General features: G+C 35.2%; 1 long non-coding RNA gene across 1 annotated transcript; it reads left to right on the top strand.

Annotated features, from left to right (window-relative positions):
• Positions 1-1,015: 1,015 nt before the first annotated feature.
• Positions 1,016-3,940, top strand: LOC132705538 (uncharacterized). The gene is made up of 4 exons (XR_009619451.1): positions 1,016-1,207; positions 1,542-1,640; positions 1,698-1,873; positions 3,735-3,940. It is a non-coding gene; the product is annotated as an uncharacterized LOC132705538 (long non-coding RNA).
• Positions 3,941-12,016: the final 8,076 nt, after the last annotated feature.

Genomic DNA, 12,016 nt, shown 5'->3' with positions numbered 1-12,016 from the left:
TGTAACTCGTCAAGCAGAATCCGAGAAGAAAAGTGACCGGGGGTGCTGTTTGCTTACAATCCGACCCTGCTTCGTGTACAAATGCAATGGCATTTCGGCAGGGCTATAGGCTACGAAACCTTTCGAACTCGAAAAGGCGCTACTAATTTTGAATAGATACTTAATATTGGGTAAAAGTAATAGATAAGATTGTTTTACATTAAATATTTGACAGATCGATGTAACTCGTCAAGCGGAATCCGAGAAGAAAAATGACGGATGTGCTGTTTGCTGATAGTCCAGAACGGCTTCGTGTACAAATGCATGGCGGGGAGACCAGAAAGTTTTCGAAACTGCGTGAGTGGAAGTCTGCGTTGGACAAATTTTGAAAATATCTGAAGGTTTAACGAATTTTGGAGAATTCGACAGAGCTACAGACTACGAAACCTTTCGAAACGAACACACGTGTCCTGTTGAACTTGAAAAAAGACGAAATTATTTTTAAAAAGGTATATTGTTGCTAAATAATAGATTTTTTTTAATTAAAATATTTGACAGATCATGGTAACTCGTGAAGCAACATCTCAGAATTGAATCGGGGAACGAGGAATCAAAAAAAGGTTAACAATTTGGATCATTTTGGAAGATACATACGCCGCGCTTTTCAAAGCGGACAGACGTGCCCTTGTCCAACTGAAACGAACACACGTGTCCTGTTGAACTTGAAAAAAGACGAAATTATTTTTAAAAAGGTATATTGTTGCTAAATAATAGATTTTTTTTTAATTAAAATATTTGACAGATCATGGTAACTCGTGAAGCAACATCTTAGAATTGAATCGGGGAGTTGTGTATTTGCTGGCAATCCGGGCCTGCTTGGATCATTTTGGAAGATACATACGCCTGCGCTTTTCAAAGCGGACAGACGTGCCCGTGTCCAACTTGACAAAGGCGGAATTATTTTAGGAAAGGTATATTATTTGTAAAAAAAAAATATATACAATTTTTAAGTAACATATTTGACAGACCATGGCAACTAGTAAAGCAGAATCCGAGAATTCAATCGGCGGCTGTATGTTGACTGACAAGAATATAATTGCTGTTAATCCGGCCCTGCTTCTTGTACAAATGCATAGTGGGGAGACATGAACATTTTTCGAAATTGCGGCCCTATCCTCTTGGGATTTTACGTTGGACAAATTCTGAAAACGACCCAGAAATATAATTGGTGAGAAAATAGTTTTTTTTGTTGTGTTAACAGTTAACAATTTTTTTTATTTTGGAAATAAGGGGGTTTCAGTATGTACTGGTAATAGTGAATCAATTTAATGACCTCAGCATCTCTAAACCCCCATCTTGAGACGCGTTAACGATCCGGATCGAGTTACGTCGCGTAATTGTGTCACTTTTTTAATTAAAAAATGAAAGAGATGTACCTACCATACTTTAGAAACCCCCTACTCCCCTTTGGAGGTGATGAAATAAGTTTTGGCATAAAATATAAGTTCCTCGTATTACTTTGATATGATAAGTATAAGTCTTGCCTGTTTTTTTTTTTAAAGGAGGTTCAAACCCGTGCGAGGTGAGGTTTGATATATGAAACAGACCAGTCATGGGGACACGAGATATGGAAAGTTTCAGCGTAGTCGTCGCCAAATCAGGTAAAATTTTGAAAACACATATTTGTGGCAATATAGAACCTCTCTTTTTTTTAACAGGAATATTGAGACTTAGACCAGTATCTTTTTAAGTAGGCATGTGGGGTAAAGAAGACGCAGAAGCTTCAGTCGGGCACCTTCGGTAACGTAGGCGGTTGATATATTTCCACCACTACATATGTTGGATTGGAATTTCCCATTTGATGCTTTGACTGACTAAATGAGGAAACTTGGAGGTAAGCTCTTACGGAATTCTATCGAGATATGTTTAGTAACATATTGGTGCATTACTCTGTCTTCCAGTCAGTTTCACATAAACTTTGCACGTATTATAGAAATGCCACCTACTTTTTTTTGTGTTAATATTATTGAAAGTAGTAGCTGGTAGCTGTAGTCGTAAGCCCAGAGAGTCTCTGTTTTGAACATAATACACAAAATGGGGCGTTCAAAAACAATAGACTGCATGCCTTTTAGAGTCGGCGTAAACTATGGTCATATACCCCTGATCAAATTCAGAACTAGAAAATCGTTGTGTCTCTGCATTAAAAATAATAGTAAAATTTATTGTAGGCACCTAGTAGAGTATCGAAAATTTCCATTTTTAGTGCCAAATTGGTTACTCCAGTAAATTCCAACTGTTCTAATTTTTTTTTAATAATTTATGATGTTAGTGAGTTTCATTGCGATTATTTGTTACTTAAATTTTCTGCGTATTAAACCTTAATTAACAATACGCTATTCGTTAACGCAGGTAGAATTAATGACGCTGACTGACCTGATTTTGTCCAGGGGGGCGTAGTACGGTAGTTTGTACTGTGATGTTTGGTAGTTTGGCAGTGAGCTCTCATTTATGAAACTGGGGAATGTTTCGTTATCTTCAAATCGTAAACACGTATCATTAGAATTATATTTTTAAAATATTGATTAGGACATGTACTAAGTAACTAAATGCTCTAGCGAAAATATTCACACATATTGCGGAAAACGTACAAATTTAAATTAGAGAAAATTAACTATTTTTAGAGGTTGGTTTTTCAAAAAGGTGGGGATTTAGTTAAAGAACAGATACAGACTAAAGGGAAGCTCTATGAGAAAAATTAGAATTAAAAAGTCGATGTTTTCGTGTCTTAGCGAAAGATGGATTATTATTAAAAATAATACTTGCATTAATTGTTGTCACCATTTGTGAAAAATATGGAAAATATCCTCTAGGTTCGCATACCTTTTTTTTAATTTTTTAAGGTGGCTAACAAAATACACAGACAGAAAAGTTTAGATCCTGTTCGTTAATGTAGCGCATAGAAAAAAATTAGAAAAGAGAACGTTTCGTGTATGGCATACGTAGTTAGTACGGAATATTAATCTGAAGGCTGCAAGACAGTGAAAGAGTGATGCGCTTAAGTATGGTTCAGAGAGGTTATTTGGGCTGTAGAAGTTTTTCTTTGAACAGGGTTCAAATAGCGTCTCCTAGAGCGTTAGCAGAGAAGAGTATTACAGTATTTAATATAAGCGTCCAGATTTCATTATTGTTGAGATTGCATAGAAACACACTTTCATGTAGTAGTCGCAGCAGCTTTAAAGTATATGACTTTTTAGTTAAGATGCCTTTCGAGTTTGCTTTATGGATTGATAGGAAATTAAAGGGTAGATACAGATAAGTTACGAAAAAAAGTATGTACACTATCCTCAAAGATCAGCAATAAATAAAAGAAATTGATGAAATAGTAAAGTTGACTGCAATATCTTAAAATCATCAATAAGATAGATAAATTAATTTTGAAAATATTAAATAATAAAAATAGCAAAGAAAATCAAAATCATCAATAAGATAGATAAATTAATTTTGTAAATATTAAATAATAAAAATAAAATTATAATAGCAAAGAAAGCCTACCACGGCCACATACACATAATATTTTCGACATATGAACTTTTCCCAGATAAATAGTCAAATATTTCACGATACCTTAAAACAGAAGCATGCGGAAATATGTATGAAGTTAACGCACGGTAGATGGCTTAGTAAATTAAAAAGGTATACGGTTTCTAATATCCTACTTTATTAATGAAAATTTTAACCAGCTTTTTGTTTTGCAGATATTATTGGTGGTGCCTGCCAGCTTCCAGTTCCGAGAAAAGAAATCCAACACTTTTCGTCTTTATTTCCCCTGTCCTTTGTGCGCAATAAAAGTACAGTTTGTACCCGCGAGGGTACACATTCGCAGAATTATATGTTTTTAAAATAAATGTTTTGGTCAATATTCACTAGGTGGGGTTACCTTATTAAAGAAAATCTTATTCCAAGAGGGGACACTAGTTTACATTCGAACCGCTAGGGGGTGCAGATGGTCACGCGAACAATATGAACAAGTCTCATTGACGCCATTGCTTTTCTTAGGGGTGGGAAAATATCTGGGCTCTGATTGGCTTCGCCGCCATCGCAAACTAGAGGTGGGGAGATTGATTAAATCGCATTTCTGGTTGCTTATCCAATGGGGACCAGTTTCAAGGGATTATGGGTAAAGGCGGAGGAGCTAGAGAGTCGTGGGGAAGGAGGATACGCCCACAAAAGGGAGAGGAGTGGGGGAAGCCTATATTATACTTAATCACTACTCTTTTCTTTAACTTTAGTTAAAGGCTGTATCCGATCTTTTGTTCATTCATATTGTTAGCTCTGTAACTTTATCTGTTTTTCTCGACTGTATAAATATTGTAATTCCATTTCAATTGTCAAAATCTTTTGAAAATAACAATTACACATTTGCAGATTCGTATCTACCTACTCGAACTGAAAATACGCCGCAACAATACAGCTACGCGTCAGCCGTATTTAATAAAACTTAATATTTACTTTTAATTATAAGTGTGTTCCGTTTATACCGAGAGCAGAGCAGAACAGCCCGGGGCCATCGGAGTATTTATTCAGGCGGCAACATCGCAGCGAACTCTCCGCATCCCGCATTAGATTCGACGTTTTATTTGCTCATAGTTGTACTTGTTGAGTTTTGGTTATGCACTTCTATTTCAGTTACTCTGCAGTTGATCGATATTGAATTTCCGGGAGGGGGCTACATGGTCCTTTCGGTCAACGTTCGTGTCAAAAATTTAATACGAATTTCGTATGCTTCCCAAAGTATTGACTTGACTTCTGACGCGAATTATCGAAATAACCTGTTTATTTAAGACACGTGACTGGTCGGCATTTTAAAAATACAAAGATTGAATATTATACTATGTTTAGCTAGGTAAAATAAAATCAAGATAGTAGTACTAGAACACACAATCTCACTAAGTGTGTACAAATTATTATCAATAATTAAAGAAATATTCAAAATCTAATTCTGGTTCACTCTATGTATGCAGAATCTTTATAAAAGGTTTTTGACATTTTTTATACTCGGACTTAAAAGTAGGAGTAACATTTTCTGCTCTCATATTTGTTTTTATTATCAAATACTGGAGAAGGATCACCAACCAAAGGGATGATAGATTTTTGATTTCAAGATGTTAATGCTAGCGAATGGACTGTTAGAAATGCTAAGGATGATTATGGCGCCGCTATTGCATCGACGGCACGAATAGCAAGATTAGATTTCGCCCGAAATCCTTGGAATGATTTTGAATGGAGCAAGGTATTGTTTTCCGACAAATCTCGTTTTTGCCTCACTGTGTTAGATGTACGTCGGAGATTATAGAGGAGACCCCGTATTTATGGTGGTGGTTTGGGCGGTAATCAGTTCGGAAGCACGCACAGAGTTGGTTTTTATACAGGAAATTCTGGACGATCATACGATGCCTTTAATGATCACTGTGGGTGAAGATGGCAGTTCTATGCAAGACAATGCTAGACCCTACACCGCCAGAGTTGTCAGTCAAAATCTGGCTGAGGTGGGAATTAGGTGGTTTGATTGGCCAGCAGTCAGGCCAGATATGAATCCAGCTCCAAAAAGTGCCCCAATTCAAAGCATGCTTCGTCGACTACAAGCAGTCAATTGCAATGAGGGAATACAGGTTATTAGTTTTCAGGTTTTCTCAATATTTTTAATTGTTATTCGTTAAGATTTCCCGACAAAATGTTAAATTCAGTTAACCACATAGAATAGGATATATGATTTACCACCTACTAAAATTTTCCTAAAAAATTTGTAATTTCTTGAGTGCTCTAAATTTTTTGCTCGCCAGTGTATATTTCATTCGTTATGGTCCATACTATTCTTCTCCGACAACAGCAAGCAGTTTGGAATAAATCCCTCTTTATGATTCAGCGTGGACTAGTTTCTGTAATTCTGATCACCTTGCAGGAGAAGTAAGTATATTTTTTAAGAATAATATTAACTTCGACTGTGAATTTTGCGCCAACTATATACGAAATATTAAATTAAAAATTCCATATTGACGCTTTATCGCTCACTGTTTAGAAGTTGTAATCAACAATATTTCTCGAATATGTCTAGATGGTTATTTTGGATGATCTAAAATATTTATTTCTAGCTCTAGATTATATGACTTTTTATTGCTGATACGTCAATCTGATTTGGAGCTTACTATTCAGGGTGGCTAGTTGTTGCGCAAACTGCTTAGATATTATTATTACGAACATAGACGGATATCGGTTTTTCACTAAGGTGGTCCTTGTTTATCGGATCACAAGGCCCAAACTATTCATGTTGAGAATTATAATTACAATAGTAAAATATAGTGTTAAATACAATATATTTTTTACTATAATAACGCATCAAATATTGAACACCTTAGATGATACTTCTGCGAGTAAATTAATTAAATCTAAATGTTCATTCAAATTTTCCCTGGTTTGTTCAATTAAGGTCCATCAGGTTATAATGTCTTTGGAAAATTCAAAAGGTCTAGACTTTCACTGTTGGAATAGCAGAATCATTAAAGAGTGCTTCAATATAATAGTTTTACCAATGACAGACATAATAAATAGGAGTTTTCTTACTGAATTATATTCAGAGGTCTTTAAAGTATCTAAAGTTGTGCCAATCCACGAAATATGTGACATGTGAAATAGTGACTGGGAAAGTTGGGGGCTCCGAGGGAGGAGAACGCTCTGTGACCTGCGGACTTTGACACAGGGCTGCGTTGTTATCTGTAGTGTATATTAATCCTCTCTAATTCTGATACTGGACACTATTTGATTGTGATTGATATATTAAACTTTTTTTTTGTTCATTTTTATGCTTGTTTTTTTTGTATGTTATGTATTATATTTTTATACCTATTTATTGTAGATTTCATCTAATCATTTTTTTTGTACTTGCTCTAAGTTTACTGTGTATATTAACACTCAAATAAATGCTCTATCTATATATCTATCTAATTCCAAGGGCACATTTCCATTGAACTTGTTTTTTGACAATTTTGGCAGGGCTAATAATTGTATTGGTTTCATCTTCTTCTAGCTTCCGTTTCATTATATCTAAAATAGGAACAATCTGGTTTTGTTATCATATCTGTTGTTCACTATTATCCAGACCAGAGAATTCAGTGTTTCAATTGAATGTTTTTCTTTTTCAGAGCGTCGATCAAAATCCAAGCAGACACATTTCACTTGTTTAGTTATGTGATTGTTGAAGAAATGTGTTCGACAAACATTCGACAAAATAACAAACTGGGAACTTCTTCTTCACGTGCCATCTCCGCTACGAAGGTTGGCAATCATCAATGCAATTTGTATCCTTGAGACTGCAGCACGAAACAATTGGTTGGAGTTACATCCAAACCATTCTCTCAGATTACGCAACCATGACATCCTTCTCCTTCCGATACTCCGTTTACCTTGGATTTTACCTTGCATCATCAGTTGTAGCAATTTATATTTTTCTCCGCGTGTAATATGCCCCAGGTACTGCAATTTTCTTATTTTGACCGTATCTATTATTTCACGTTGCTTGTCCATCCTTACAAGTACTTGTTCGTTTGTCATTCTGTCCGTCCAGGATATCCTTAAAATTCTTCGGTACGTCCACATCTCAAAAGCTTCTAGTTTATTCCTGCTGCACAACAATTTCCTCATATTATTAAAAGCACTTCTGGACTTTTCTATTCTTATTCTGATTTCTTTGGAATAGTCATTTGTCTCGTTAATGTTCGTCCCCAGATAATTATAATTCCTTACTTGTTCTATCTGTTCATTCTTTATATAAAGGTTTGTATTGATAATAGATTTTTTTGTAATTATCATAAATTTAGTTTTCTTTGTATTGAGTGATAGCCCAAACTCTTCGCTTACTTCTACAATTTTGTTCGTAATTCTCTGTAGATCATCCATATTTTCTGCTATTAGCGCGGTGTCATCGGCATATCTAATATTACAAACGGGTAAGCCATTAATCTTTACTCCAGCTGTTTCATCTTGGAGTGCTCTCTTAAATATTTCTTCGGAGTATAGGTTGAACAGAGATGGTGATAAGACACATCCCTGTCTAACACCTCTTTTTATTTTTATTCTGTCTGTCACCTCATTGTGTACCCTTATCACGGCCTCTTGTTGGTAATACAAATTATTTATTATTCTTATGTCTCTAGAGTCAATGTTTTTACTTTTAAGCAGTGTTATGAGTGTTTTATGTTGGACGGTGTCAAATGCCTTATTGTAGTCCAGAAAACAAACGTACACATCCTGATTTACATCTAAGCACCGCTGCGCTAATACGTTGAAGGCAAACAGTGCTTCTCTAGTCCCTAGTCCATTCCTAAAACCGAACTGTGTATCCTCAATATCTATTTCTAACTTTTTATATATTCTGCGATGGATGATTTTCAAAAGTACCTTAAGTATGTGACACATTAAGCTGATGGTACGATGGTCCGAGCACTGTCTTGCGTTGGTCTTTTTGGGGATAGTTATAAATGTTGATTGTAGCCACTCTTTCGGTAAAATTCCAGTTTTGTATACACTGTTGAAGAGATGTGTTAGAAGATGTATGTTATGATTGTCAATGAGTTTAAGAACTTCTGCTGGTATTTCATCCAGTCCCGTAGCTTTCCCGGTTTTCATTTCCTTGATGATGTGTTCTACTTCGTCCTTCGTTATTTCTGGTCCAATATCATCACATACATACTCACTACTTTCTTCATCTCGCTGATCTTCGTACAGTTGTTCTACATAGTTTTTCCATACTTTCAATTTTTCTTTTGTGTCCATAATAATATCTCCATTTTCATCCACCAGCAAGTTGTTATTGTAATTACGTTTGTTGGTTAACTCTTTAATTCTCTTGTGCGCATTGAAACCATCATGTTTACTTTGTAATTTCTCGATTTCCTCACACTTTTCCCTGTGCCAGTTTTCTTTGGCTTCCCTAATTTTCCTTCTGATCTTGCTTTGTAGATATCGGTATTTTTGTTGATCTTTGTTTTTGTATGTTCTTCTCTCGTCCATGAGACCCAATATTTCAGTTGTCATCCATTCCTTTCTTACCTCTGTTTTCTTACTAAGTTGTTCCTTGCATGTTTTTAGTATTTCTGTTTTAAACTGGAGCCAGCTGGGAACTGGGGGACCCCATATAGAGACTGGATTTAATCCCAGTATTAACATATGACGTGATTTAGAAGTTGGTTATTACCCCGTTGGTTGTTGCCTTTCAAACACCCGTGGTTGGGAGCAAAAACTTGTAAACCGTCACAATTAAACAATTGGTGTCGACAATCGATGTCCGGATACACACGGCAAAATAAAAGTTGACAATCGCGAAATCCGCGTCGAAATACATAAACATAGACACGGCAAACGATTGCGAATACATTCGGGAATTCTCCGGGGATTAAAATTTTATATATGGAGGATTTCCGTTTTTAGCATGGAAATTGAATCATGCAAATATTCGACTGAATATATATTCCTCTGTGTGTTTTTATTTGCTTATGCAAATCGGTTTCCTTGAATAAAGTCGCCGATGTACGGGATATTTCCTTCGAAAATACTTTTTCCCGCGGACCGTATATTTCGTTTGGATCGAACTGGTTACATTGTTCGAAATTTTGCGCGTTTGTTGCCATTCGACCGTAAAGAGAACCTTAAATTGATACTCAGGTGATTGGTGAGTTATGTGCCAGGTTTCCATGGGATTAGCGCCATCAGAATATAGAAGAAACAGAAACTATCGTCACTGTCTGCGATATTTACCGCCGACCTAAATTCTGGATAATCATAGTTTTGAATCTCAGATATAATCTTTTTACTTTTAAGACGGGTATTACGTTTTAATTAATTTAATCAGTTTGGTAAATTGATGAAACTTAAGCGTCGGATGCTGTGTTTAGTTATCTCAGAATCTGTAGAAGGCATCAAAAACATTTAGAAACACAAGTTGATTGCATATACTTATATAATATATAATATTATATATGTTCCTATATATAAACTTCATCTGTCAAAATGGAACCTATTTATGCAAGGGATGGTTAGTGATTGATAGTTTTAGTAGAAACAAATTCATGAAAATTTAAATTCCTTGATATTATTGAAGTTAATGCATATTACGAACTCATGGTTTCTTTCTTATAGTACAATAAGGTACCGACCATGGAGATGTATGTAACTGAACATTTTTGATGGTTATTATAATATTTTCTAGTCCTGAAGCATTAATACCAAAATTAGTAGAAATGCAAATATCCTTTTTACAACGAGCTGTTGCTATGGATGTTATTTCGTCCGTGCGATTAAAACTCCTCAGCGAAATGGCTTTAAAACAGCCGAGTATGTGGGGGAACTCTAGTATGCGACTGTCGACCGTGGATTTCTACCCTCACGGGCAATGCAAACGTCCAACTTTAGATTAATTTTAAACAGAACTTATTAGAGAAGATAAACTCGAAACCCTGCGCGATTTGCTTTTCGGTAATTTTAAAAATAAATGTTTCTGCTTATTTTAGAACGATTGCCTGGCGGCGAAAACTGGAAAAAAAACGCCAATCGCTAAATGGAAGCCGGCGCGGTTAGGTTAGGTTATACTAGCGGTATCGAGGAGACAGTGGTGGTTCCCCTTTTTTATTTAAAAAATTTAAGATGATTATTTCATTTCTAATTTGAATGGTTAAAGTGAAAGCTAAGATATAATTACGAATTCAAGATTATTAGTAGGTTAATATAAAAAAGAACTAACAATGGACAACTAACTTAAGAACTAAGAAACTAAGAAAGTTCTTCATTTTGGTTCAAGTAAACTAGGTATACTGATTTGAAGATTTGTTCTGCATGTACTGGATATAGCGAAAAGAACTAATAAATTGCGGTAATATCCTTGAAATGTCCGAAGTGACTCGGATTCGTGGGACAAGAAACTCACGTGGAGTATTAGGTGTTGTACAGAAGGGAGTAGAAAAATAAATTTTAACTTACAATTTTTATGTAAATTGGTCATCAGCTTTGTTGACGCCCTGAACTATTGCAGTGACTCAATTTTCACCTGCCTCGATCTTCACTGGTTATAAGCCCTGCGACTTTCTTCCTAGAGCTAGAATACTCGTAGTTTTCTTGTTTGCTATTTCTGCAATTAAAACAAGTACAGTTTACTAAAAAACTTTTTTTGTTTTTATTTTAATTCTATGTAAACCTATTCTATCTTCTATATATACTCATTCTACTCATTTTCCGCATTCTTACTCCTTACTCATCCTACTAAAATAAAATAAAAATTATTCAGTCAAATTATTGTCGAAGACGGGCAGTTTTCTAATACATTCATACCTTCGAAATTTACATATTACCTAAACGTTTCTTTTAGCGTTCTTTCCAAGATATTGTTTTTTTTTTCTCGCCATTTTAGTAGATCGCCTATCCACTTGCGTTTTCAACAACTAATTAATTGCAATTTTTATGTAAATTGGTCATGAGCTTTGTTGACGCCCTGATCTATTGCAGTGACTCAATTTTCACCTGCCTCGATCTTCACTGGTTATAAGCCCTGCGATTTTCTTCCTAGAGCTAGAATACTCGTAGTTTCCTTGTTTGCTATTTCTGCAATTAAAACAAGTACAGTTTACTAAAAAACTTTTTTTGTTTTTATTTTAATTCTATGTAAACCTATTCTATCTTCTATATATACTCATTCTACTCATTTTCCGATTCTTACTCCTTACTCATCCTACTAAAATAAAATAAAAATTATTCAGTCAAATTATTGTCGAAGACGGGCAGTTTTCTAATACATTTATACCTTCGAAATTTACATATTACCTAAACGTTTCTTTTAGCGTTCTTTCCAAGATATTGTTTTTTTTTTCTCGCCATTTTAGTAGATCGCCTATCCACTTGCGTTTTCAACAACTAATTAATTGCAATATTTATGTAAATTGGTCATGAGCTTTGTTGACGCCCTGATCTATTGCAGTGACTCAATTTTCACCTGCCT

The sequence above is a fragment of the Cylas formicarius genome, unplaced genomic scaffold (genome assembly GCF_029955315.1).
Source record: "Cylas formicarius isolate icCylForm1 unplaced genomic scaffold, icCylForm1.1 PGA_scaffold_7__23_contigs__length_41026272, whole genome shotgun sequence".
Taxonomy (NCBI): Eukaryota; Metazoa; Arthropoda; class Insecta; order Coleoptera; family Brentidae; genus Cylas; species Cylas formicarius.
This window is presented reverse-complemented; position numbering and strand designations above follow the sequence as displayed.